The 15,188-nt window shown below is 40.9% G+C and overlaps 1 protein-coding gene across 3 annotated transcripts in view; it reads left to right on the forward strand.

Annotated features, from left to right (window-relative positions):
* Nucleotides 1-426: 426 nt before the first annotated feature.
* Nucleotides 427-15,188, forward strand: part of LOC143893236 (uncharacterized) — a 70,693-nt gene continuing 55,931 nt past the window's right edge. For 2 of the 3 annotated variants that reach the window (XM_077398395.1, XM_077398394.1), the window contains exon 1: nucleotides 435-1,650. The gene's annotated coding sequence lies outside the window, so the exon portion shown is untranslated. Of the gene's footprint in view, nucleotides 1,651-15,188 lie in introns of all 3 variants that reach the window. The other variant, XM_077398398.1, reaches the window with a different exon arrangement.

The raw sequence follows: 15,188 nt of genomic DNA on the forward strand, positions 1-15,188 counted from the left end.
CCGAAATTTTCCTTTTATAAAATTGTTCATCAATGATGTAGTCCATGTTTTCTTCGATTTTTGTATATTTCGCGAAGTAATAATAATTTAGTTAATCAATAAAGGTATAATCGGCATTGCAATCAAAAACATTAATCCAAAATGGATATGAAAAACCAGTAGAAATTTTGAAAAAAATCCCGTCAACAATGTGTCGATTTCTTCCACGTCGTCAGTTAAGAATTAAGAAATATAGATTATTTACAAGCAAGGAAAAAAAGATTCCTGCAGACAGACAGCGAATAGCTCTCGGTGCGCGGTGCCGCGGGCCGCGGCGTGAAGCGAGGCGCGGGACGACGGGCGCGCGCATGCGCGCGTCGTCTACGTGCTCCGCGCTCCGCGCCGAGCGGCACCTTCGCCTTCAGTCAGTTCAGTCTCGTCTTTACCGCGCGCGCGGTCACGTCGAGTATACGCGGGAGCGCTCGGGCGCGCACACAGCCGTTCGTCCGTCCGTCCGCGTCCGCGTCCGCGTCCGCCCGTCTTCGTGCTCGCTCGGTCCGGCTCGTCCGAGCGGCCCGCTTCGGGCAGCCGCCCCCGCTTTCTTCTCGCGCGAACGGTAAATAGAGCGGGGCCAGCTTTACTCCGCTGTGCACCGTGCGGATTAATCGACGGAGCTGCGGGGATATTTCCCCCTCGGTCGCGAGCGCATCGCGATCGTCGCGCGCGCGTCGCGGCCGACTTCAGGGCAGTGAATATACGGCGAGCAGGAACAGCGAGGAGGAACACGAACCCCCCGATCGCGGCGAGGATGCCGCGCGGCCGACATCCCCGGGATCTGCGCTGCTGGTCGCCTGCCGCGAGGTACGTCGCGTGAGTCAGCGCGTTCGGTTAATTCGTTCGAATCGAGAGTGAGAGTGATTTGCGCGTCACGACGCAGGACGCGACGCCGCGAGTGCGAGTGCGGTCGTTAAAATGGACCTGCCGGGTGCGACGTTGCGTCGCGGGCACGCGACTCGCCGACGAGCAGCAATAACCGTTACCGAAGCGACGTATTCCCGCAACGAGCACAGCGTCGCGACGCCGCCGCCGCCGCCGCCGCCGCCGCGCGGGTACGCGCGTCGTTGTTAATCAAACCGACGACGACGTCGCGGTACCTTTTTGCGCTCGGAAGTTGGCCGCGGATATTCTATTCGCGCCACCGCGCGCCGAAGACACCCATCAGATACCGCGTGCGAATATACATGTTCGTCGAAGTGGTCACTCTCCGGCTTTCATCACGTATTACAATGCGACGCGACGAGTGGAGTGCTCTGGTACCCTTCCCGGCCGTCGGGAATCCCGGATTGGATTAACCCGGAGTAACATACGCGTTCCCGTCGCCCCGGGAGGCCGGTAATCCGCAGAGTCCCGGAATCGAGTCGCGAGTGGAAAAACGATCGCGGTTGGACGAACGATCTCGGTGCGTGCCTCGGAATCGTGGTCGTCGAAGGCTCAACCCCCGTCGCGTCGGTCCCCGGCGAGTGCGTCGGATGCGTGAGAAAGTGCAGCTGCAGCAGCAGCAGCAGCAGCAGCAGCAGGGCGCCGGGAGGAGAGGTTAGGCGAGGCCGACACCCACCGAGCGAGTCGATCAGCTGTTCCGCGGCGCCGACATCGTCGTCGTTTCGGACGCAGGTACGTGCCAGTTTTCACTTTCCTCGCCCTGTCCCTGTCGCTCTCTCTTGCGTTTCTTTCGGTAATCTCGATCGAGATCGCCGCGTCGGCAGACAGGTGTCTGGCGCCCCGAAATCGGTCAGCGTTTCGGGGGGTATCTTCGAATACCATCGTCCGGAATGGATTTTGGCCTCATCCATGTAGCGGCAATCGATCTAGAATGTTTTGGGGCTCCCTTTGTAGATGCGCGTCAACGATAATGTCAATAGAATGCTGATAGGAAGCAAAGAGTATGTGCGCAATCGATCGGGGCGATGGCAAAAGCGGCGTTCTCCAATATTATATCGAATATTGCGTCGCGAATTCGCTCAGAAACATCAGACATCGAGAATTGAGACAGTGAGAATTATATATATTTTCACAATAATTTATTTGATTTTGGATTGCTCGACGCACAGTTTTTGTGAATCCCTTTCCCACGACGAAACGCTTAAATATCTCAGGATGTCGGAAAAAACTAATTTACGCTGGTTTAGCTTAGTCTTTCGATTGTTATAATAACGAGTATCCGCGATTAGACATGTACATACGACGTTCGGTAACGAGCGTTGAGAGTGAATTTTATTTGACGCGTATGACGAAATAATTGAAGGATACTGGAAAATATTTTAAATCCCCTTGAAGAACCGACAAATGTTATTATTTATTATCGTATGTATTAAGAATTCAGCATGGTTGATATTCCTGGATGCACCTCTGGCTCGAGCGAGTCGACGTTCTGCCCCACTTTTTCGGTACAGCCCGCGAGCTCAGGGCGCTGCCTTAACTACTGGGCTTTTGATTAGGGCGCTTCTGACCCGACAAGGAGTGCTTCCTTGTAATTTATTTCACTGGGATGCAACCGTCGCGCTTTCCTTTCACTTGAAAATATTATATTATTAGGATTGTCGATTGCAAAAAGTGCAGTCGTCTGCTTACGTCAGTACGATTGGGAAAATCAATAGCCTCGCAATAGAAAACAAATATACGCTGATTAATACGTTATTAATACACGCGTTATTAATACACGGTGTCTTAAAAAGTCTAAGACAAACTTAGCTGATCTCCGGAGCAAAGTTTATTCATTACGATTTCAGAAATTTTTATTTATTAATTTCAGCTTTAAATATTTGATTTAAGATGTTTCTGTTGCGGCAGAATAAAATCGTATAATTTATATTGCCTATATTTCTTTCAAATAGAACGTGTTATTCAGATCAATTGATTCTCCTCTCTTATTCTTTCTATTAGATCCTATTTAAAATAAAAGCGTGCGTGGTTTATTATCTTTATTAACGATAAATTTGCAAATATATCATTGCAAGTATAGTATTATTGCTAATAATGCGAAATATACAATCGGAAAATGCGGGAACACGGAGCTTCCGCCGCGCAAAGAATATTGATGAGATTGCTATTGAAGATACAGTATAGCCTAAATGACAATATAGCGTCGTGCTATGAGAAACGTTTCTTTCTTTTCCTCATTAATTTGCGTCGCGTGTCGCATGTATAAGAACCTTTCAAACGTAACCCTCACTTTGTTTAGAACGCTCGGAATGTGGGAAGGGATGCACAGGTGGCCGCTCTTTTTACGATGTTGGAACGCGACGGGGGAGGGTGCGAAGTTGCAAGGTCAAATCGCACGTACGGAGCGCTCGTAATTTCTGTTAATAGCGCATTTTAACTGCACGCGGTAAACGCTGAATTGCGGAAAAAGTGTATACGTATTAAATTTTCGGTTCGATTAAATTTCTTTTTATAAAGCTAAAAGATTCCAGGTCATCAGAGTATTGTCGAATCGTCTCTTTCCGCCAATTCTTCTAATAATGTATTAAGGCAGATAATTTCGTTGGATTGCTAAATTATGAGAGAGCAGCGAGTATGACTAAGCTGGCTCTTTAACGTTTAACGTTCGTCACGTAACGCGTTCCCACACGTCGCGGTAATGTTAGACCACTTTCTTTCTAGTGCGTGAAAATTTTTGTCGACCCGATCTCTCACCGTCGTCGCGTCAAATGCTGATGACGCAAAAAGTCTCCGCTTTCACAGTGTTTCCCCGAACATTACCACATTGTCGACGGTGAAATCACCATGCCAGGCGACGTAACGGTGTATTGCAGCGACGAGCAGTTGACGTTTTTACCACAATTGCACATTGTTGCGGAAACAATCGACGAATTACGTCTGTCATGTGCTTGCGATTTTCGTTAAAAGCGTACACCTTTATAAAGTTGCTTGCATATTAAATATTATTCCGCTAATGTGCAATAAATATAAGTAAACGAATTGTTGTATGTGATTGAGGGACTTATTCTGTAAACGTTAACGACATCATTACGTGCGCTATAGATATAATATGCTGTAGAAAAGCTGTACAAAGCACGCATATAACGATATTGTTAACGTTTGCAGAATAGGTCTCTAAAGTATTTTTATCCGTTTCAGACCATATCATTTCCGGTGCTGCGTTATCGTTTTTATTCCTGAATTTTTCTTGATGTTAATAAGAAACGTAGAAACACGCACACAAATGTAGAATTAATGGCTAATCGTGCGCGTTTTTGCGAAATTAATTAAATGACAAATCGCATAACGTGCAACCGCGTCTCGCAGACCGACGTAATGCGACACTACGGTCTGTTTGAACGAAATCTCGCACGCAATGTTACGTAAGTCGGGTTCGGGAACTAAACCGAGAAATGAACGCGAATAATCGGTCTATACGCGAGAGTAAAACGAAGAGCAATTTATAATACCGCCTGCTGTATATATCGAACAAATAGAGCAGTCGCGTAATTTTTCTTGTCGTATGCATCAGTCGATGCGTTTGACGTTGCAAGACGTAACGCACGCGTTCCATATTACGCCTGAATATTGTACAAAGTGTCCCAGTTTTGTTCGAACTAAAGATTCTTTGACACATTTTGTATCGATTTCCATGCGGCGAGAGTATATCGCCTGTCGCAATTACACGTTCGTTCTATATACTCAATTCAGACTTTCTCCGAAAGGACCGTTGCAAAATCACTCGATTTACGTCGGCGAGTCGAAGGTCTTTGACGGACAGTACTTTTGAAGAAACCTCGTATTTCGAGTTACAACTCTGTTTATCGTCCGAATCTATTTCGCTGGTGCCGAACGTTACGTCGGTCGTTGCATAAAACGAGATTTCCCGATATCGCATTTCTTCGATATAATCCCGAGGGAAATCATTTATCTCGTGCCTTACCGTTTTTCTCTTTTCTCTGAGATTTTTGCGATCGGTTGCACCTAGACGCGCTCGTTTGAATTCCGGGGCACGTAGGCGACGTCTCGAGAAGGCTTCATAAATGGATACACATTGTACATATTCTTAACTCGACATAAATATACAAAGATCGTCACGCGATACGCGTATCAAAAAATCAACAACACTTTTGTGTTGATTTAAAGATTATTTAATAGATTTCAATCAGTATTTTCTTTAGATACAAGTTTATCAAAGTTAATTTGTACGACAACTTTATCTGCCATTAAGAAAGCCAGTTAATTTCTTTGATAAGATCAGTGTTTTATTTAAAAATCCAATGAGGATGGTTATTGTTATCCTAGATCATTAAATTAACCATTCGTTATACTATTTCTTTGTGCCTTTTTTACATTAGTGGCTCTCTAATTACTATATTTAATCGACAAAACTTATTTCTGGCAAAGTGAAATTTATTTCAAGTTCTTATCAGGAGAGGGAGATGAAAATAGAAAGAAAAAAAGAGACCGAGAGAGTTATCTCCGCTAAGATCGCATCTCGCGAAAGAAACTTATCGCAGACTGTTTTTCGCGTTTGACGGACGCGCGTGTGCCACGTATGCAACGAGAGATAAGGCAATCAAGCATGTAACGGGTCGCACATGTCGCGTGCTCATCACGCGAACAATATTATGGGGCTGCTTAGGCTGCTACCGCAACTGTGCCGCGTTTGCGAATAGGGGAACGCGGAACAAAGCGCTCGTTGCTGGGAATATACTACTCGAGTCAGGAGCGGATTAAGTCGAAAAGGAATTTGGCGAAGGGCCATAATTTGATTGCAGCTTTCCGACTTACGACGATCTCAGCGACTAAATCTCGAATTAAATTTCCCCCGTTGCGAAATGAACTCCGCGTGACGTTAAGAGTGAAAAATTAGAGTTTGTCATCTAATTTTTCAAGCGTAATTTATATCCCGGAAATATTTTAGTTCGCAGCTGTTTCTAAAATCCTATTAATATATACCAACTTTCAAGCGATTAATTTTTTTTAATTTTAATTATAGTCAATATTTTTCTATTTTGAAAGGTTTAAAGAAAGATATACTGCATAATATTATAGCCCGTTATTAATTTCATCAATTGAAGGCTAGATTAGATGATGGACGCTCTATTACTATCAATTTTGAAGTTGGACACGCGTATATACAACGTGAATCATGGCTACTTTTATTATCTAAAATAATTCTTCAAAAATATTATTAAATATTTATTATATAGTCTTGAATAACACGGATAAAATATTATTAATAGGTTCTCTGAAGCCATATTTTAATACGTTTTATCTGCAATACAATTGTAAAATTTATTTCATGCTCCAAAGCTAAGTGACTCATGCTGCATACTCAAATATGACTTTGTTTGGCGAAAAAAAGAAAACCGCAAAGAGACTACCAGGGCCATCGAGATTTCCTTCGATGCGGCCCTGACACTCTCTCTGGGGTTGCGCCTCTCGCATCGTCTCGTAAGCGGGACCTAGGTCCTCTCGGAAGTTCCTTTGTACGATGTCGAGCAACAATGGCAATCGCGATGAATTAATGCCTTTTTATAATACCGCCACTTATCGTACTATCGGCAATCGTTTCTGCGACATCACGCTGTTGCTCCGCGATCCCAATCGTTCTGATTACAGCCCGCGCGCGAAGTGCAAGCCGAGAACAATAGCAATAATAACGCGGCAATTTAAAGCACAGTTATGATTCGATGAAAGGTAATCTGCCGCGTTATCTGCGGCAGGCAGAATTACCGTAACAGAATTTCTATTCGACCTAATTTTTTACTTTAGAATGATTAATGTTTTGAAAATTAGGAAGTTGTGCGGAGTATAGTATAGAAGTACACGATACACATCTGAAATCTAATTAAATTATTAATGAGAATTTAGTTCGTTTACTCCGCGTTGACAGCTTTCTCCGTCCATTAATTCTTCTGAGACACTTAATAAATTTGCGACTTGTTAATATTTTAAATGACGCGTGCCTCCCAATCGCGACGCGATATACGAACGGCCCCGAATTATGGTCGGGGCATGAATCATTCCTCACCCTCTCCTGCCTATTTTGCGAGCGAGCAGATGGTGACGGACGTGTCCAGTCATTTGGCGTACCTCTCGGCCATTGGCGACCGCGCGATCGCGAATCGGTATATAATGGAAGGTTGACGCAAACGCGCGCACGTCCAATTTCCACGTTCCGCGTTCTCCGACGGATTCTCCCCTCGTTTCGTTTCCCCCGTAACGACCCTCGGCATTCCGAGCGCAGTCTAACCCTCCTTCGGGGACTCCAGGGATGCGTACGTCAATGCGAGGCAGTTTAGCCTCTTCCTTCTTCCTACCCGGTGTAGCGACGGTGTACCGATACTTCCGCGAGACAGAAGCTCGAAAGAACAAAGTAAGTACGTTTTAATGCGATTAATTTAGTAGCTCATCAAGGTAGTTTATTAATCTTTGAAGAATTTATCGCTTTATCGCAACGCTCATTTAATCGACACGTGCGTTAAATACTGTTCATTGTCTCTTTCTTCATTTTATTGTTGATGGCCTGTTACAAAATTTGATTTAAATTAATTATATTAGTATAATTAATATCTACTGATTAAAAAAATTATTAATTGGAAAAAATATATACATTTTACTTTGATTAATCGCGGATTATTCCATAAAACGTTAATTAATGAAATTATATATTATTATATCCAATAAAATTAATGAAGTCATTTTTTTTATTTCGACTTTTTTTCTCTCCTGAACGCACAGGAGGGGTGTAAGCGGCCCATCTCCCGTATGGTGTCTATATCTAGAAAGCCATTACTATATCGCCGACGCCGCGACGTCTGGTAATCGTTCTCTGTTTCATTTCGTACTTTCCTCTCTTTCTTTCTGTCTCTCGCTTACTTGTACCTCCCATTCTGTTTATCGCATTCCTACCGATATATCTCGCCAATATCCAGCTAATTTAGTCGGCGAACCACGCGAGATTTTTTTTTTCTAACGCAAAGTAACAGAGCGTTGAAATTGAATCACGAGTCATCGAGTCGAATGTACTTTTCATGTTGCGAGTAAACGGTAATCGCTTGCTTTTTGCCCCGAACGAAATGAAACATGAAATATAGAAATAGCCGAAAAAAATAACTCGCGGAGATGCTTCATTAACGTTAATCGAAAAACCGGCGCCCAGGCGAATCTTCAGTTAAAAATTAATTAACTACGCCTTGGCAATTACACGCGCGGTCATTTGCGGAATTAAAGCGGACGGATAAGTGTGTCGGAGGTTAATTCGTGTAGCGAAAATGTTAACCGGTTATCCAAGCGGAACCTTATAATACGGAATCGTGAAAGATATACTCGGAATTAAAATATTCTTAGCACTCCATTGACATTTTCACGCGCGGGGTTTTCTCTCGCAACCGCATGACATTTCTCGGAAGCGGTAAATGGCTTTCTCGGGGCCAGACCATTTCGATTTGATGAGATTATTTTAACAGACCGACTATAACAGTTTTGTCTCGTGCCTTCTCATCGCGTATCTGCTTATTTAAGAAATAATTAAATCGTTTGGAGGAAAGGATGTTCGATTTTAAACATCACAATTTCAGTGAATTTTATTATATTTGCGCAACATGGTATTTTTTTAATCACATAAACCATTTAATAGTAATGGATACAAAATGTACTTTACGCAATATCAATAAAATATCTTCTACACAAGTAAATAATATTCAAACTAAAGTAATATCGTGTTATAAAGTCACTCGTGCTTTGTTATAAAGAAATATGATTAACTTTTACATGAAAAGCTGGCAAGACGAACGGAAATCCATCATCAATTATTCAATGTTTGTACTACATCCTACGCGCATTGTGCACACGACTGCGACGCGGAATCTATTTTGAAATTGATGGAAATCTACGGCTTCTTAATTCTTTCTTAACATCCGCTTAAATTATCGATTTCAAGCTCAGTCGGGTTCACCACAGACGCGTTATTCTGCCGATGAGAAGCGGAGTGCACGAAGTGCCACTTGACGAACTGCAATAATAGCTGCATACAATAAGATATTCTGCGAACAATGTAATTGAAAATAAAAACGCGCGAAAGAATAACAGAAAAGACGCATAAGCGATACGTATAGTTTTACGAGCACAGAAAGGAGAAAGAGAAAGGACGAAGAAGAGGAAGAAGAGGAGGAGAGAACGGAGTAACATCGCATTTTTATGCTAAGATGTTGCGCGGAGTAACGTTTATCTTACTGATCTTAAATAGTGGCTTTCGTTACGCAAATATTTTTGCATTTGGCGCCCGCAATAATATTTACTTCGGCCGACGATAATCCTTCGATTTCACGTGATAGTCCCCGCACGCCGGTCGGCCATAAAATAATTTGCTCTGCAATGGCACGCCGCGTTCGAGTTACACGGAAATTAACGACGTAAAGCTCGTAAGGAAACCCGAGGATCGTTATAACTTAAGCTCGGAATCGCGTCCCTAAATTGCGTCAGCGCATTGCGCAACTGTACGCCGCGCATTAGATTTTTTTCCCCCTTAACGCAGGCAAAATGCGGCAAATAATCAAGTTATTTTAACCCGATATGAGCGGACTGATATAAGAGACTATGCGGCATCTGATACAATCATTCCGTCGAATCCATTTCTTTCGTGATCCCTCCGGAATTCTCAGAAATTGCCTCTGGGCAATTACCAGCTGTTGAATAAAAATCGTATATATCGTCGAAATGAGATCTCGTTCCTGATTTCCGAAAAAATTACTTCCCCGAAAACGCGATCGGGTGTTATGCCACGAAACGCCAGATGTTATTTCGCTGCCGACCAACGACGTAGTCGGCCCGGGTTATTCGGGTCACCCGGTATATGGGTCGACCCGGTTGCAGTTTGGTGGGCTTCCAGGACGTCGTCTAGACAACGTCCTGAGGAATCACGGTGGAAAAGCGAGCTTTTCCCGGCGGGCGTACTCTCGAATTATTACTTAGAACTTTGAGAATAAAATCATTTTCAATCTCATATATAATTTCATTTTTTTTTCATATACAAATTTTATATAATATACTGATATGTTGGAAGTAGAATAATTAATTTTATCTTGTGCATAAACGAATTAAGCAATATTAATTTGAGAATGTATAGATCTCTCTTTTATTTAGCAATTGAAATCTTTACTTAAAAATTGGAACGATTTTTTGACTGGATGGATCGAAAATAGACAGCAATCCTTACGTGACTTTACAGAAAATTCAATACTTTATATTTTTCTTGCTGAATATAAGTCAAGATGGTTAGATATTGGCCAAAAATAATATACAGTCAGCAAGTACAGGACAATTTTTTCCAGCTGTATTTTTAGATTAAATGATAATATTCTTTCTGCTAGCTTATCGTATAAGTCATGCATGATTGCACGTTTGCAAATTTTAACTTTTTTTGTATTAATAATTTCGAAATCTCATATTGATAGATAGATTTAATTAATTGTTTGCAGAGGGTTGCAAAAAAAAACTGTAAACTCAATACTGTGATATCGTTCGGAAATAATTTTATTCGAGGAATTCTTAATAAGTGACAATGAAATTTAACGTCGCGTCGCAAGTCAATCGCTTTCTTACCGCTCGACAATGGCGGTGTTGAAATAAGGGTGCGATTCCCCTAGGAATAATCTGTTCTGTAAATTTATAAATTTTTTAATGCTCTTATCAAGTAAATTTTGACAATAGCCGACAGTTATGTATGAAACATTAGAAAATACAGAGATTTCCCGTTTCTGAAGCCTCAAGAGAGAACCTGAAGAGATTGCACGCAAGGGGGTGACGATGGTTCTCTCTCGATGTCAACCTGTAGACGGCCTTGGGGTTGTACAGACGCGCAGACGCGATATCGATTTCTCGCACGAATGCCGCGTGCGCGTGAGCAAAGGAGAGCCGACTGGCCCATCATCCCGCATCCACGATTGTTTCCCGGTGGTGTCCTGTCACCACACCATTCTCTCAGCAGCTTCCGCGTAGGGAACGTATAGCTGCGAGAAAGACGTTAGTCGAGGATGCAGCCATGAGAGAGAATTGCAGAGAAAGACCTGTCGACTTATTAGGTTCGCTCGACTAGTTACGATTATTGCAAACACTTTGATCGTTGAAATTGAGTAATTCGATATCTGTAACTTTTAAATGTTCATAGAGCATACAGAAAAATAACTTCATCCGCATGCACCAGTGATAAAACCAAATATTATTTTATTGCTCGACTAACCGGCACAATGTAAAAAGTATGACGTTTCGGCTCAAGGTTCGTTCACATTGTGCCAGTTAGTCGAGCAATAAAATAATATTTGGTTCATAGAGCAGTTAATTTGCGCGCTAAATTTGCGGAGTAAATTGGAATTACATTTCTTTATATTCGAGAAACAAAAAAATACAAACTAAAAATTAACTCTTTCATAAACGACTTTCATGAATTTCACTTTTAGAATGAATATAACCGAATTCATTGATATCTTTATCGAAGAACAAATTTGAAAACAATACCATGAATGAAATTCGTCGAATATCGATTGCGAGTTTTTAAAAGAATTCTCTCCGAACAATTGTCTTTGTTTCCGAATAGAATTTCGCTAAGCTCTTTTCGTTCAGAGAGATCGTGACTTAAACGTTCGCTCGTCGACGTTTAACCCGCCAATGGCCGACAATCCTATAATTCAATTATTTCTCACGTCCCTGAAGAAAAATGCCGACAAACGTTATGTGCATTTGGTGTCAGAGAAGACTTATAAGAGACGTACACGCGCTAAAGCTAAACAAGTGAAAAAATGTCATGGTTATTGAACATAATGTAGGACATATGGATAGCTTCTCGGTTAACAGAGATAGAAAGCATTATAGTGTAGAGTAAAACGTTATTGCGATTGTGTAAACTGGAGAACTGAATAACAACACACAACGTTGAATCAAGTAAACTTTATTATTTTTGACATTTCTGATTTAAAAGAATTTTCTTCAGGATAGGATACAAGCAAATGATCTTGCAAATAAATGATTATTATAACATTTTTATGACGTGTAAAGTTATATATTTATTTTGATATTAGGAAAAAATACTATTAGTTCATAATTATATCACATAAATATAAATTAAAGCGTTCGTATATTAGTTGATGCTCAATAATTCAGAACTTAAAATTCTTTTAATACTCTTTTTTTATTATAGTGAATTCACATATCTTTTCAATTAAATTTACACACTACTCAGAAATCTACATTTTGTATATTATATTTCAGAAATTATCACCCTGACAAACAATACAATTTCGAATCGCATATAACGAACTCTTCTATCGCTTTTATTTCAACGATAGAATTTCTTTTTTGCGAACGGGCTCGTGATTGTGTAATGTGTGGTTTGCGACGCAGGTGCGGGTGATTTGGATTTATGTTTCCTTCCTGGCCTAATATCCGGGCAACTTTGTTCGCGCACGATAGCCGTACATACGTGCCGCACCTGATTGTCGCGAGGGTTGGGCATAGGTTTTGAGGAACGGCGTGACAATGAAACCCGATCTGATAGTCTCGATCGGCAGCTTCACGGGCCACTGAGTCCGCGACAATAATGCCAGAGGACCCGGCGGCGACGAAGGGCGGAAGGGGAACGAAGGGCCTGGGGCGTGAGTGTTGTTTCGTTATAACTGCTTGAAATTCAACGCGACCTGCCCATCCTGTATGTAGTGTGTGCCATGCGAATACATTCTGCTTCTTTCTCTTTCCCTCTCGCTTTTTTATCAGGAATATTTTTTTAATCGAGTTTAAATCACGTGCATTTACAAACTTTTGTAAACACATTTTTAAGATTATTAAGAGAATTCATAAATCTATAATCTAATTTTTGAAATAATTTATAAACTCGACTGCACATCTTTGAACTCATAAACAACCTCATATATATTTTAACGCTTCTATTTTAATAACTTTCACATTTGACGATTAATAATATATTTGAAGATATTAACGACGCAACATAAGAGTTGGATATAAATCACATGTATGTAAGGAGCATCGCGCAAAGAATTATTGTATTTTAAAAATGAAAATAGGTCGGAAAGATCCCGAATAGAACAGCAAGATTAATGGTGGGTTTAATGATACGAATAATTTAGGAGGACGGATTTTGCTCGGAAAAATATGTTTTCGAAGATTTTATTACGGAACGTTGCTCGGAACGTAATCATCTCCAGTTTTATTCTCATCGACTTTTTCTCCTTCTTCTCTCTTGCGTAAACGCGTACTTTAACTCTCTTCCGGTTCTTCCCCTATGTCTCGTTGCATTTTCCCGTTTTCATTCCTCTCTATTTTCGATCACCGAGGATTCGAAGACTTATGGCGAGGCTTACATGATGCGCTCTTAGCATTTATCGCACGATATTTCTGTCGGACATCGGCTTTCGGATCGCAAAAAAGACACGCTAGCCTGTCAGCGAACTCGCGGAGGAGGCGTCTGATGGAAATATCGTGCAATGACTGTCAGGTGCAGAAGCAGTGCAACGAGGAATTCGAAGAGGCTTGCGCGAGGTGACGAAGAAAACGAAAGCGAGGGAGGAAATTCGTGCGGGTTGTCATCTCGCCAGCGGGAAAGCTATAATGAGAGGGAAAACGTTTTACAGCGTACGATTTATGAAAGTCGTTCAAAATTCTGATATATTTTTGGAAAAAAGTACCGATATGAAAACAAGGCGCGAATTTTTTTTAAGGATATCTTGTCAGTAAGATCGGAGTTAATGTAGAATCTTGAATGAGATTCTGATTCGAGAGAGTTCAGTTTTTAAGATTTAATTGAAATATTCAAATATATTGTAAAGAAAAGAAAATCGAGCAGCTCTCTACTAAGGAAATGTCAGCCAAAAAATATATATCTGAGAATTATATACAACTCTCTCTGTAGACGCAACATGAACGCGATCATCTATCATCCACTGGCACGTTCTAATTCTGGCAACTGACCTAACTTACTGACGATATTTGCGCGCGTGCGAGTTATAGCCGTTTCGTGAGAGGATTTGAGTTTTTTTGGCATTGCATACCGAAGGCTCGAAATGTGAAAGGATTGAAGCAACGACATTTTATCGCGAGTACGTTTGACTTAAGTACCAATATACGAAATCCAAGAAAGTACATCCTTTTTACTTTTAAAGATTGTGGTCGATACTTATATATATTATTAATTTACCTTTTATTAGTTTATTGATAAGTATTAGTCACAAATCTGTATTATAATATTTTAGGAAATTGGTTTAAATAATTGAATTTTGAATTGGAATTTAAATTGAAAGCTCGCTCAATACAATCATTCACTATTATAGAACTTGCTCTATTAACTCTTGTCGTCTCCAGAAAGCATTCACTTTCATGCCTCGTCACTTTAAACTTTATGGAGCACGAATGTTTGCCTTTAACCTTTTCTAAGTTTTTCTTTCCGGTTTATGTGTCTACAAGGTATTCGAGATTCCTCACGTTTGCTATTCTTTACGAATATCTGATCAATGTAAAATCGATTTTATACCATTGTACACGTTAATTAAATTTTGCGTCCGAACGAAACAATGCCACGATGCGTCGGACAAATTTTATTTATGGTTTTTTTATTTTTTATATTTTATCTTATTATTTTATTTTAAAATAAGCGGTCACAGAGATAAGCACAACTGATTCTTAAGTTGTATATCTAAAATAAAAGTATTTAAAAAATTAAATAGACGTGTTAGAAAAATTTTATTTCTTTTTGGCCGTTATTTTATTGTTTTTTGTCAGTCTTGGAACAAACAAATTTAAAAAAAAATTCACTTAAGTACAAAATACGCGAATAAAAAAATTAATTATATGCGGTACAAATTTCATTCATTTTCGCGTTGACATAATTTTTTCCACGTTAGTGGAATTATTCGTATTGCACTGATTTTCAGCGGCTTGTTTGAAATTTGTCAGAAATTTTCACCCTAGAAACATCGACCAGCTCTGCTGCTCGCGCACGCTATTCGGAGTATAGTTGGCACGCTCTATAACGTATATACGTGTTAGTAACGTGGAGTTTCGCGAATGTAAATTAAACAGCATGGAACGTAAAGTAAGCCCGGACGTGTAGTGCGGATGTACGGAATAAATGATTGGCCGACCTTTGCAAAGTCGAGGTTATATCAGTATAACACTCCTCGCGCACGAAAACTGGCAATTGCAGAAACGACGACGCG

This window comes from Temnothorax americanus, unplaced genomic scaffold (genome assembly GCF_048541705.1).
Source record: "Temnothorax americanus isolate GAGA-0224 unplaced genomic scaffold, ASM4854170v1 Scaffold12, whole genome shotgun sequence".
NCBI classification, from domain to species: Eukaryota; Metazoa; Arthropoda; class Insecta; order Hymenoptera; family Formicidae; genus Temnothorax; species Temnothorax americanus.